General features: G+C 50.0%; 1 protein-coding gene across 1 annotated transcript in view; it reads right to left on the bottom strand.

Annotated features, from left to right (window-relative positions):
* Nucleotides 1-12,499, bottom strand: part of LOC140901495 (uncharacterized) — a 36,087-nt gene that overhangs the window by 1,763 nt on the left and 21,825 nt on the right. The window lies entirely within an intron of this gene.

Raw genomic sequence — 12,499 nt, forward strand, 5'->3', positions numbered from 1 at the left:
AAAAGGTTAAAAACATGGGCATGTTTAATAAGAAAAGGCAGCTGTGGGAGGACCTGATAAGCATTCCGGGGTCTTATACGGAGGACAGGGATTAATTGTTCTCTGTGTCCGCTGAAGGTAGGACAAGAAATAATGGGCTTATTCTGTAACAAGGGAAATTTAGGTTAGATATTAGGGAAAACTTTGTAACTCTAAGGGCTGTTGAGGTCCGCAATAGGCTTTCCAAGACAGGTTGCAGAATCCCCATCACTGGGGGCTTTTAAGACCTGTTTGGACAAATACGTGTCAGGGATGGTCTAGGTTTAATTGGTCCTGCCTCAGAACAGGTGGCTGGACTATATGACCCCTCAAGGTCTCTTCCAGCCCGGCATTTTTATGATTCTGTGAATGCCTGCTTGGCACCCTGCTTGGCATTCACATGTGTGGTGGGTGCTATTCATTTAACATGGTTCAGTGGATAGGATAGAGGGTTGGGACGGGTGGGTTCTTTTCCAAGCTTTGAAGTGGACTAGCTGTGTAATCTTGGGCAAATCACTTGACTTTAGTTCCTCAGTTTTCCCCATCTGGAAAGAAGAGATCTTATCTACCTCTGTAAAGTCATTTGAGTTCTATGGATAAGTGACGTGTTGAGTATTACTAATTTTCTCTTTTCGGTATTCTGTTATATACTTTTACTAGCAAAATTTTTCTATCTGTTTTGACAGACAACTGAGTTTTTCACTATATGAAGTTTTTCAAGGAAAGGGTCTACTTTCCACAGAACATTTCATCTTTCGGGGGGGGGGGGGGGGGAGGAACACCCAAAACTGGCCCTAGTGCCTCATGGGAGTTGAAGTTTGGAGTCCTTGCATTCCCATTCTCCTGTACAGAGGGACTTCCCCAGCCAGACTACATCTGCTATGATGCACCATCGCTTCTCAGTAGAGGGGAGCTCTATCGTGGGATATGTAGTTCACGCAGGGACCCCAGCCTATGAAGAAGAATGGGAGCACAAGGAACTTTAACTACAGCTCTCATGAAGCACCCCGGCAGTGTTTCCAAAATGAAAATTTCAGTCAAAAGTTCTCAAGTTTTAATTTTTTGCCCCCCAAAATGGAAATTTTCCAGGGGCAGGGGATGTTTTCTGACCAGATCTAACTTTTAGCTTGCAATCCTTCATGCCAGCCCCTGTCTTTGTATGTACCAGAGACACAATATCAACACCCACTTATCCCATTTACCTGTTCTCCTTCCCGGGTTGTAAGTGACTAGTAACTACAGTTTGCTTGTAAGTGCCAAGCCCGGGGAGCCCAAAGAGGCAGGAGGCAGAAGCTCAGGTGCGTGTCACAGAACGCTGCCAATTCCATTGGACCTCCTGCGTCACCGTGGCTTGACGTTAAGAAGATCCCAGTGCACGTGTGGCATGATAGGGAACATTTCACAGAAGTCCCACTGAAAATATTTGTCCCTGCACGTCAGAAGGCAGGTAGACCGCAAAAGCCAAATACAGCCTGGGCATAAGCAGGCACAATGCTATTGGAGTCACTTATGCCAGGACCGAATTGGATGGTGTGGCTTTAGGAAATCCCGGCCTACTTTCAGCCATGCAGAGAGGGAGGGGGAATCTCGGGGGAGATGTTACATAATGGTTTAGCAACGTATACCCCCAGTCATAAATATAAAGCGAAGGGTAAACACCTTTAAATCCCTCCTGGCCAGAGGAAAAGCCCTTTCACCTGTAAAGGGTTAAGAAGCTAGGATAACCTCGCTGGCATCTGACCAAAATGAGCAATGAAGAGACAAGATACTTGCAAAGCTGGAGGGGGGAGAAACAAAGCCTCTCTCTCTGTCTGTGTGATGCTTTTGCCAGGGACAGAACAGGAATGGAGTCTTAGAACTTAGTAAGTAATCTAGCTAGAGAGGTGTTAGATTATGTTTTCTTTAAATGGCTGATAAAATAAGCTGTGCTGAATGGAATGGATATTCCTGTTTTTGTGTCTTTTTGTAACTTAAGGTTTTGCCTAGAGGGATTCTCTATGTTTTGAATCTGATTACCCTGTAAGGTATTCACCATCCTGATTTTACAGAGGTGATTCTTTTTACTTTTTCTTTAATTAAAATTCTTCTTTTAAGAAACGGAATGCTTTTTCATTGTTCTTAAGATCCAAGGGTTTGGGACTATGGTCACCTATGCAAATTGGTGAGGATTTTTATCAAACCTTCCCCAGGAAGGGGGGTGCAAGGTTTTGGTGAGGATTTTGGGGGGAAAGACGTTTCCAAACAACTCTTTCCCAATAACCGATTAAACGTTTGGTGGTGGCAGTGAAAGTCCAAGGGCAAAGGGTAAAATAGTTTGTACCTTGGGGAAGTTTTAACCTAAGCTGGTAAAAGTAAGCTTAGGAGATTTTCATGCAGGTCCCCACATCTGTACCCTAGAGTTCAGAGTGGGGAAGGAACCTTGACACCCCCATATGACACAACTTGGCAAAGTGATGCAACGAGGGTGTGAGTTATGGAGCACTAACCTAATAAGGGGTGGTGCACAGCTTGACTCACAAGAGTGTAGGTGCTTACGTGATGACACCTGATGCATGCCAGGGCTCCAGATCATGTGGGTCAGTTGGATACTGGGGACAGCTCGTACAGGTACACGCCTAGTCACCCCACACCTGGGTGCAACCTGGAACCATGTAGTCTCGGGAGTGGAAAGGGCCTCACAACGACTCACCTCTTCCACAAAGGGGAGTCACTCCTCTTAGAACTCTCCCTGTGGCAATTTTCACTTGGTGCCTGGGGACTGTTGTATTTAGATGGACCAAAGGTGTTAACATTAAACAGTGTTAAACAAAGTGCAGGGTTTTGTATACAGAGACCACACGCTGCTTAGTACCATGGCAAACAGACCATCAAAAATCCTCTTACCTTTTATTAAAGATACAGAAAAGAAACAGTTAGAGCATTTGAAATGTAAAGTATTAAGTAAGGCTCTCATCTGAACAGCTTGAGAGTTTTTAAGAGGGAAAATCCCTGGGGTGACAGTCTCTTAGACGGCAATAACTGTCCATTTTGGAGAAAGAAAGAGGTTGGTTGAGATGGGATGGGATGGAGCTGCTGCTGCTAGAGTCAGATCCCGTTTCATCTTAGGTGGTGGCTGGAATTCAGCTGGAGCTGGAAGGAGTGGCGATGCCACCTAGGTCCGTCTCTCTGGCCCGGTCTGGTCAGGATTAGGACAAAGGAGGTCTGGAGTCTCAGGAGACAGTGGGGGGTGGCAGCCATGAAGGTGAAGCTTGCTCCAAAAGCCTCCTTCTGTTCTTCCATATTCTCCTCCTCAAGCCTCTTCCTTTTGGGGTCCTTAAAGGGAGCACTGGGTGGAATAGTCCATCCCCTCATTATTTTATCCACTAATTAGGCCTAATATCCGAGACAGGAATTTTGGTTCATGAATTTTCAGTTGCACATTTTCTGGTTTTACCATGCATGATTTCAACACAGTCCTTAAGCCATACGAGCAAGCCCCCCTTTTGTTTAGACTAAGTTAGGGTTTTGTGTGTCTCCTTTTTATACCCTTTCCCGAGCAACAGTATAGGTTTTGTGACATTTTATTAACTTAAATGAAAAACCATGGAAAAAAAAAAAAAGCACAACGCAATTGAGGGTAAGTTGTTAGGCCCAGTGATCACAACAGGACTTAGATCCATTACTTGTAACCTGCACCACTGGAGCTCTATCCCGGCATTACCCCGGAACCTACCACAGACACACCTACACGCCCAGAAGAAACACCCCAGAGCAGTGCAATATGCTGGCTACTGTGCGGCCCACTGCCCTCTATTGGATGGAATCAGATCTGGCTGGGTATTTACGTCACCACTTAGCAGCTGGAGGTCCCATAAGAGCCATGCATACTACGCCTACTGACGGCCAATGGGAATTTTCCACTAGCCTGAGTAGAAGCAGCAGGTGGTTTTGGACCTCTATGAAGACCGTACGTTCTCTTCACGATGCTGGGTAAGTTCATGACTGGATCTTACAATGCCGCCACTAACGACGTATTCACCAGCTTAATTATGGGCTGGACCCAAAGTCCCTTGAAGTCAATGCAAAGAGTCCCATCGATCAGGCCCTTGGTGAGTACCTGGCCCTGGGAGTACCTGGCCAGTCCTCACTCCACTATCAATGGCAAAATTCCCACTGACTTTGCCGGTAGGCACTTAGTGCAAGATTGTTAAAAGGTATTTTGGCATCTCACTCTCCATTGAAATTAACAGGAGTTAGGCACCTAAATACTTTTAAGAGTCATACCATAAGTAAGTAGGGGCTAGCCAGTATCCAACATCAGTCTGGATTTCTAGAGGGCAGGATCTTTGCAGCAGAAACAGTGTATTGTTAGCAGGCTTTAGACAATGCATTCATTACTAGGTTTGGGGATTATCTATTACAAAATGAGCCTGTGAAACCTGTATGGACCTGCTTCAGTTGTCTCCTTCTCCATTTATAGGACAGCGTGAGGCTGAGAGCTTGAGGATGTGCTCTAAAGCCTTTCCCCTCCAGGTCACTGGGTCTGAATCAGCCCAGCTCACTGCTAATCAGAAGTCATTTTCTGATGGCAAGTGATTTTGGTGGGTTTCAATCTAGTTCCTTGTGGACAAGCACCCACATCCCACTGCTGTCGGCACTAATCGGCCATCTCATGAACAGTCTCAGCAGAGGCCAAAATATAAACGGACTTAAGGGCTCCACTTCTCTTCCAGCTTGAGAGCTGCCTTCGGAGTTAGAGCAGTGTGGGGGAGCACGCCCTGCCACTGCTCATGCCACAGCGTTTGGTGGAGAAATAGAAGGTCTCAGCCTCAAGAGGCTTTGGTTTTCCATGAGCCGGATCACCCGCATGCAGAGTGACTGTGAAACACGCAGTACAGAGAAAAATAAAATCTCCCTGCAAGCAAAGTTCCCGGAGCTCTTAAAACACACGGGGGCAGATTCTCGGCCCTGCTCCGCTCCCTTCATCCTGCTCTGGTTCCTGTGCCACTCTCCCACCCCAGCGCCTCGTGACTGAGACACGATGGGGGCAGGAAGGGACAGAGAGGGGCAACTGCCGAAGTAGAATGTGCTCCAGCTACCACCAGCTGGCGGACAGTCCCTTAAGGTGAACCTACCCTGCAATAAAAAACCCACGGCACCAAGTCTCAGAGTCCAGGTCAGTGGTCGGGAAGCTAAAAAATTGCAGTGTAGGCATTTGGGCTTGGAGACCCTCCTCCCTCACCGGCCATGCAGTGTAGACATACCCCGAGGGACCAGAGTTAGTGGCACAAGTCAGAGCAGCGCTCAGGCCCAGAATCAGAAAGCTGTACCTGGCTCCTCTCCGGTGTCAGCTGGACATGAATCAACACTGAATACAGCCCACTGTACATATACCGGCACAGACCACCCGCAGAAAGTCTCTACTCACGTCACACACTGGCCGTGCTTCTATAACGGTGTGTACAAGGCCCCGGGACAGAGCCCCAGCTCCCCCACACTGACAGGTCAGTGCAATGGCTTGGCTTTCCAATGCACAAGCGCAGGTGAGACTTGTATTGGCAGCTCTCCCATGAAGTGCAATCAGACCCTAGTTTTCTCTTCCTGTGAGAACCCCTCTCCCCCTGACCCAACAGGGGGAGGGGTAGCTCAGTGGTTTGAGCCTTGGCCTGCTAAACCCAGGGTTGTGAGTTCCATCCTTGAAGGGGCCATTTAGGGATCTGGGGCAAAAGTTGGGGACTGGTCCTGCTTTGAGCAGGGGATTGGACTAGATGACCTCCTGAGGTCCCTTCCAGCCCTGATAGTCTATGGCACGATAACAGTGTCTCTTGGAGCACCCAGACTTTTAGGGCCAGCCCTTGCCAACGAGGGAGAGGAATGGTTTCAGATGGTCCAGAGAAGGTGGATGGAGCAAGGTCTGTCTAGCTGGAATGACACCGAGCACAGGAAACGTTTCCTGTTGGAGCAGCAAGATCTACAGAGCAAGGAACAGACTCGCACACGATGTGCTGGTAGGAGAACGTGTGGTAGGAAACCTTCTTGCACTGGCCCCTAGGGCAGTCGTTCCCTAACCGGTCCATGGAACCCTTGCTGGTGATCTGCGGAGAGCTGGCTAGTCCCCCAGTGCTGTCTCCGCCTCACCTCCAGCTGCTTTCATTGCATCAAAGACCCTTCAGATACATTAAATCCTCTCCAAGCTTCACTTATCCAGGTCAGCAACTGCTGCCCTGGCTCGAGGGACCATATGGGACTGTAGGTGGGAAGAGAGAGGGTCCATGCGATCAGGAGGGAGACTGATTGGTAAGGGAGAGGAAGGGTCCAAACCATTCACTAAGTTGTAGGTTAGGCTATGGACACATCTGGGAATCCCTGACCCAGAGAACACACCAGAGAACCCATGTGATCGTTCCCATCTCTAAACCAAGATTGTGGAGCTCGTGTTTCAAGTGAGTTGTAGCTCACGAAAGCTTATGCTCAAATAAATTTGTTCGTCTCTAAGGTGCCACAAGTACTCCTTTTCTTTTTGCAGATACAGACTAACACGGCTGCTACTCTGAAAACTTTCCTCAATGATCCTTTCTTCAGCAACTCTGATAACCAGTTGAAAGCCAGGGAGTTTTATAGAGGGCTTCCTTACCCAGAACCCTTTACGAGAGTGTCAGCCCATCATACACAGCAAAATCCTCCAAAATAAGAGAGATGAATTGTAGCCTTGGATATGTGAAAAGACTCATCTAAACCTGACCTTAAGTGTTTAGTGAGTGTTGGGAATGACTGGTTCTGCTGATGACGGAAGAACTCAACTGGGGTTCAGCGTTAGGAACAAGTTAAGGGAACACAAAACTGTTGAATTTTCTTCAACCAGTTCCCTTCACTGCTGAAGGCCTGGGTAGGATGGGAGGGTTAGTCCCATGTACACTCCTTACCTTATATCCTGGGACTTGCAGCTGAATCACAGAAATGAGCAAAGAAAAAGGTCTATTAGCTTCCCTTTCCCAGAGTTCCCTGCAGTGCATTAGCCAGAGTTGTAAGGCCAGAGAGAAGGGGTGGTGGGAGTCCACCCGTGGGAATTAAACCCAGCTCTGCTGTGGGATAGAGCACTGGCTTACCCTACACAGCACTTCATGAGAGGCAGGGGGTATACTTCAAGGTGGCCAAAGCCATGTTACTGGGCTATTTTCTGAACACTGGGAAGTAACAGGTGAAATTTCAAGGCCACAGAAGCTCTGGCTAAAGGGAACGCACCCCGCTGTCTGACCCTTCTGAAGGACTCCCATGGCTAGCCACCAGCATGGCAGCTAAGATAACCAACCCCCCCTGGTCCCTGAGCAGCTCACATGGTGGGATATGGCTTGACAGGTGGTGGGCCACTCCTGCTGGTCCAAAGTGCCCCAGGCTCCTACCAACTCTCCCCTGCATTCAGAAGAGTCTGACCATCTGCAACCACTCTACTGGAACAGCCATCTGGGGCACCATCCTGCCTCCATTGCACAGGAAATGCAAGCAACTTCTTGGGGGTCTCAACACAGACCTGGCCAACTCAGTCTCCCCCTAGGACAGCAGGAGGCAACCCCTTCCCTGATCTCTTCCGGCTGAGTACAGGGGACGGGAAGGACTTTTCCAAGAGAGGCCATCGCTGTTCCTGCTTTGCACAACCTCTCGGGTGTGAGCAATCAGCAGAGGGGCACCTGGCCCATTAGCCAGAGCTGAGCTCCCTTGGTAGCTAGAGTCAGTGAGTGCCATTGCTTTTTGAGTTGCTCCCCACGTTCAGCAGAGCTGAGCCTGCGTTGTGTCTGCACGTGGTGGTTTGATCAGTTCAGGCTGGCATGCTGAGCTTGCCTTGTGCATGGAGTTTTGCAATCAGTACTATCAGCGCCGCCTTGTTTCCATCTTGCCTGAAGATGGCCACGCAATAGGTCTAGGAATACATTGGACATTTGTCAGAATGGGGTTTTTGTGGTGCCTGGAAGGTGCTGCGGAATCCACCTCAGGCTGTCCTGTACCTTCATCACAGTGGAGATTCCCTGGGGTCTGCCTTGTGTGTCGCATTCTCTGCCGGCATTCCTGGAGGGGTAACACCCCACCCTTCTCTCTCAGGTGCCCTGGCACAGGAACCCAAGCACTGCCTCTTCCACGCCCCTCCCCATTTCTGAACCCAGGGGCCCAGCTCTGTGATTTGCTTGGTTTGCTGCAGAATTAATAGAAAAGCTCCCTGCCCACAAACGTGTGTCCCTACATTAAAGGCAGCTTCGTCCCGTGCTGATGTTATTAAGCTAGTGAGTTGCTGCAGCTTCCAGGCATCGCTAGATAAGCCGTGTGAAAGCAGCTCTCTGAACATCGCCCCATCTGTGCCAACACGTTTTGTTCTGCCCCACCTGCGTTCTGAGCTGCCTGTAAATTAGGCTTCACTGCTACCTTTGGCCCCATGGCCATGCCGACGGCAGGAACAAAGGCCGCTGATCACAACGCCCAGGCAGGCTGGAATGAAGTGGCAGCAGGTTCTCGGACGGGTGGCCAGATCAGCCTAGCAAGGGGGCACACTGTTTTGCAGTGAGCCCAGTAGCCAGGTGCCCCTAGGGAGCCCCTTAGAAGGGCGAATCCTGCCAGCTCCCAGAGCAGGATGATGAAGGGATCAGTCATGCCAGGGAGCGCAGGAATTTTGGCAGGTAAATGCCTGGAGAGGGCAACAGAGGGAGCATCTGTAGCACAAGGGATGGAACGAAGGCATCTCTGTGGAGTGAGGGACAGAGCCAGGAAGAGCATAAGGGGTTGGAGGGGAGACTGCAAAACCCAAACTACCACCTGATGATCACTTTAGATAAGCTATTACCAGCAGGACAGTGGGGTGGGAGGAGGTATTGTTTCATATTCTCTGTGTATATATAAAGCCTGCTGCAGTTTCCACGATATGCATCTGAGGAAGTGAGCTGTAGCTCACGAAAGCTTATGCTCTAATAAATTGGTTAGTCTCTAAGGTGCCACAAGTACTCCTTTTCTTTTTGCGAATACAGACTAACACGGCTGTTACTCTGAAACCAAACTACCAATGTTTGCCAAAACTGGTGGGTTTGGCTTTGACTTTGGTTCAACACAGGCCTAGTCTGCATCTCGCTCCCACTTACCCGGAACTCTCGAACTCAGGGCATTTTGGCGACATGGTTCTGGGCCCTCTGCCCATCTCCCACAGAGGCTGTGATTCAGCAGGGAGGCAGAGGAGAGGGTAAGAGGAGATACGTGGATCTGTCCACAGAGCAGCCTGCGCTCCCATGTGGGGCACCAGTGTGGTCTCACCGCTTCCTTCTGTTAACTGAAAGGATGGATGGAGGGTGTCCTAGGCTGGTGCACAGACCCTAGGAATAGGGGTGAGCCAGGACTCCATGATGCCCCAGAGAACCCAGCAGTCCAGTGGGGGAGGTGACCTGGCTATTCCTCCAGTTCATCTCTAAGGAGCAGCTCACAGTGGGTGCAGAGAGAGGACTTGGCAGAGGAAGGCTGGAAAGCTGTAGATGCTCAGAGCCCAGGGGAAAAGATACAAGCATCTCTCACTCTGAAGGCCTACAGCCCCCTCCAGTCAGAAACACCCTCCAGATTGGCTCCCAGCAATGGACTGGGCCTCACAAGATGTGGCTTTTAGTTCCAGCTCTGCTCCTGGGTGACCTGTGGGAAAATCACTGCCTCTCTGTGCCTGCCTCCCATCCCACCCTTTGGGTTAGATCTTCAGAGCAGGGAGAGGCTCTCCCCAGCTGTATGTACAGCCCCTGGCACCGTGGGGTGCTGATCTCCATGGGCAGTAGGTTGGAAGGAGTGGAAATTTTTGAAGACGACAATGTATGGGAGGCGAGGGATAGGCAGGATTGGGGTCCTTCACTGCAAAGAAGGGAACTCTAAGTCCCCAGCTCTGGACTGCTGGTGTCCCTGGCAATTCCAGCCGCATGGTTTTGGATGCCACCAGGCCCCTCATCTCTATGTTCTTGAAATTCACATTCCTTATTAAACAGGCAGAGGCAGTTACACGCTATAAGCCAACCAGGCACTTGGCTCTGTTCCTAGAATTCACACCTTCCATTAAGGACTCCTGGGACATGGCAAGGCTTTGCTTGGAACGGGACTATGTCTGGGGTCTTCCAGCAGAGCTGCTGTTCTCTCCAAGACATTGAGACCCATGCTCGGAGCCGCCCGTACACTGGGCAAGGTGCTCGTTGAGATTTATTCATTTACAACACAACCTTCCCCTGCCATGTCCAGCAGAGAAAGACATTACCCCAGATCCACCAAGAGGCAACACTAATCCTCGGTGTATGGGACGTGCATACGGCTAGCAGGGACTGGAGTGGGGTGAGTTTGGGTTTCCTCAGGGGACAGCAGGTGCTGGGTTGCCGCTTTGAAAACTAATAGCATCTAACTCCCAACCCAGCAGGCTCAGGGAGACACATCACACTTCCAGCTTCCACCAGCAGAAAGCTAGGGCCTGTCAGCACTCTAACCAGCTATGGGGGTGGAGGGACACAGGGACGCTAATCTGTATTGCTACTTCTCCCACTTTCCTGCTTGAGCGGCAGGTCAGGCTTTAGCTGGCTGCTTGTTTATCAGCTCAGCACCATCCGCTCTTCTCCCTGGAAGTGACCAGAGTCTGGGGCTGCCAGAACTGGCATAGCTCATGTCCAGGAAGCGGCTACCTGACTGTGAATTCCTCATACAGGCAACCCTGGGATAAGTAACAAGGGCTTTTGCTCCTGTTTTCAGATGTTGATAATGCACCCATCACCCTGTTGTCTAGAAGAGGGCTCAGGAGACTGTGAGCAACACCAGCTTCGCCAGCTATGCCCAGCTGAAGGAGGGGTCGTAACCCCAGCTGAGGCTCCCCCGCATGATCTACAGTCCCTTCCCTCATTCCTCGCAGTGAGAAGAAAACTAGTCCCTAGAGTCCACCACCATTGCACAAACAAATCATCAGTCACTTGGCCCAAGAGCTAGGTGAGCCATCGCAGATTAGGGTGTGCTTCAATGTCGCATGGCTGCAAATCAATAAAAACCCAGCACGAGATGCCCTTTGTTAGTTCCACTTGACAGCTGTCATCTAGCTTCCCTTCTCTATAGCACAGTGCCTAGTCACCCCTTATTTTAAAGGGGATGATGGCCTGACAACAGATCTCACCCCCAGATCCACTGAAAAGCAGGCACACGGCCTGTTCACATGTGGGCACAGATTACAGAAATGCTACAGTACTTAACATTTGTGGCACGGGAATTGCTTGCACAGCTCTATCCACCTAGCAAACATCACTGAGCCAGCCAAGGACCATGTGCAAATCCTTTCCAGATGAGAGGAACAGCTGGAAGGTTGATTTGTGGAGGTGTCTCCTCCTTGGAAGAAGTGGTGGTGTTCTTGCATTTCTGAATCCAGCAGGGCTTATTCTGAAAAGCTAAAAGTTCACCTGCTACCTGAATTACACATGGTGGGAAGGGATCGAGTTTGCAGTGGGAGTGAAGAAGCAGGTTAGCACTGTTACCCGGCAGGGATCGGGACTGGCAGCCTTTTGGGGCAGATGGAGCAATGTAAGTTGAAAGTGACTAGAGCCCTGCAAATCGGTGGCTATCCACTTTACATCCGCAGATATCCAAGGACCCTTTTTGCCCATCGCGGATGGATGAGGATCCAAATGTGGTATCTAAAGCCCTGAAAATATCCGCTTTATAGCCGCAGATGCAGGTATCCACGGATCATTTTTGCAGGTTGGAGGCGGATACAAATTTTGAATCCGTGCAGGGCTGGAAGGGCGACGCAGCATGCAGGCAGTTATTTGAGAAGAGAAGCAGTTTGCTGGCCCAACAATTGGTGGGGTTATCAACGCTGAGCTCAGCTTTGCGCCATGGGTACACAGCAGTAGGACAGCAACCCATTTCCGCACTCAGTAAGACAGCCATGTACAGCCTGCTTCTGTATAAGGCCTGACTCAATACAGAAACATATAGGTACTAGGCCCTTCCAGCAATCCTGCCACGATGAGAACCTAGGCATGTGTCAATTCTCCTCTCACCCCCCTTTAAATCAGGAGCACCCTCACTAAGGACAACAGAGTTCCTGGCATACAAGCAGAACGAGATCAGAATCAGGCCCACACTAAGCAGCCTAGCCCTTCACTTGGCTGGGCAACTGTAAGATGTTTGGCTGGCTGCCTCCAGCCCTAAACCTGTCTCAGGCCCCGTTTGCAGCCACGTAAGTGGAGAGAAAGCCAATGGCAAGCACAAGCTAAAAACTGGCTCAGAAAAAGAGGAATCTGATGTACACGCAGCAGCAGCAGCTCCCATGGCACAGGACTTGAATACACTGATTAATTAGGGTTAAACTGGTGGAAGACTGTGGGGGCGTAGGCACTGGCATCAGTTTAAAGCTGGCTTGTATGGGTGCAAGCAGAACCCCTATACTAGTTTTTACTGACCCAGGCTACATGGAAATGGGTCACAATCCAAACACCAGAGAGTGTCTCCACACCCAGCCTGGCAC

Source organism: Lepidochelys kempii, chromosome 21 (assembly GCF_965140265.1).
Source record: "Lepidochelys kempii isolate rLepKem1 chromosome 21, rLepKem1.hap2, whole genome shotgun sequence".
In the NCBI taxonomy this organism is placed as follows: Eukaryota; Metazoa; Chordata; order Testudines; family Cheloniidae; genus Lepidochelys; species Lepidochelys kempii.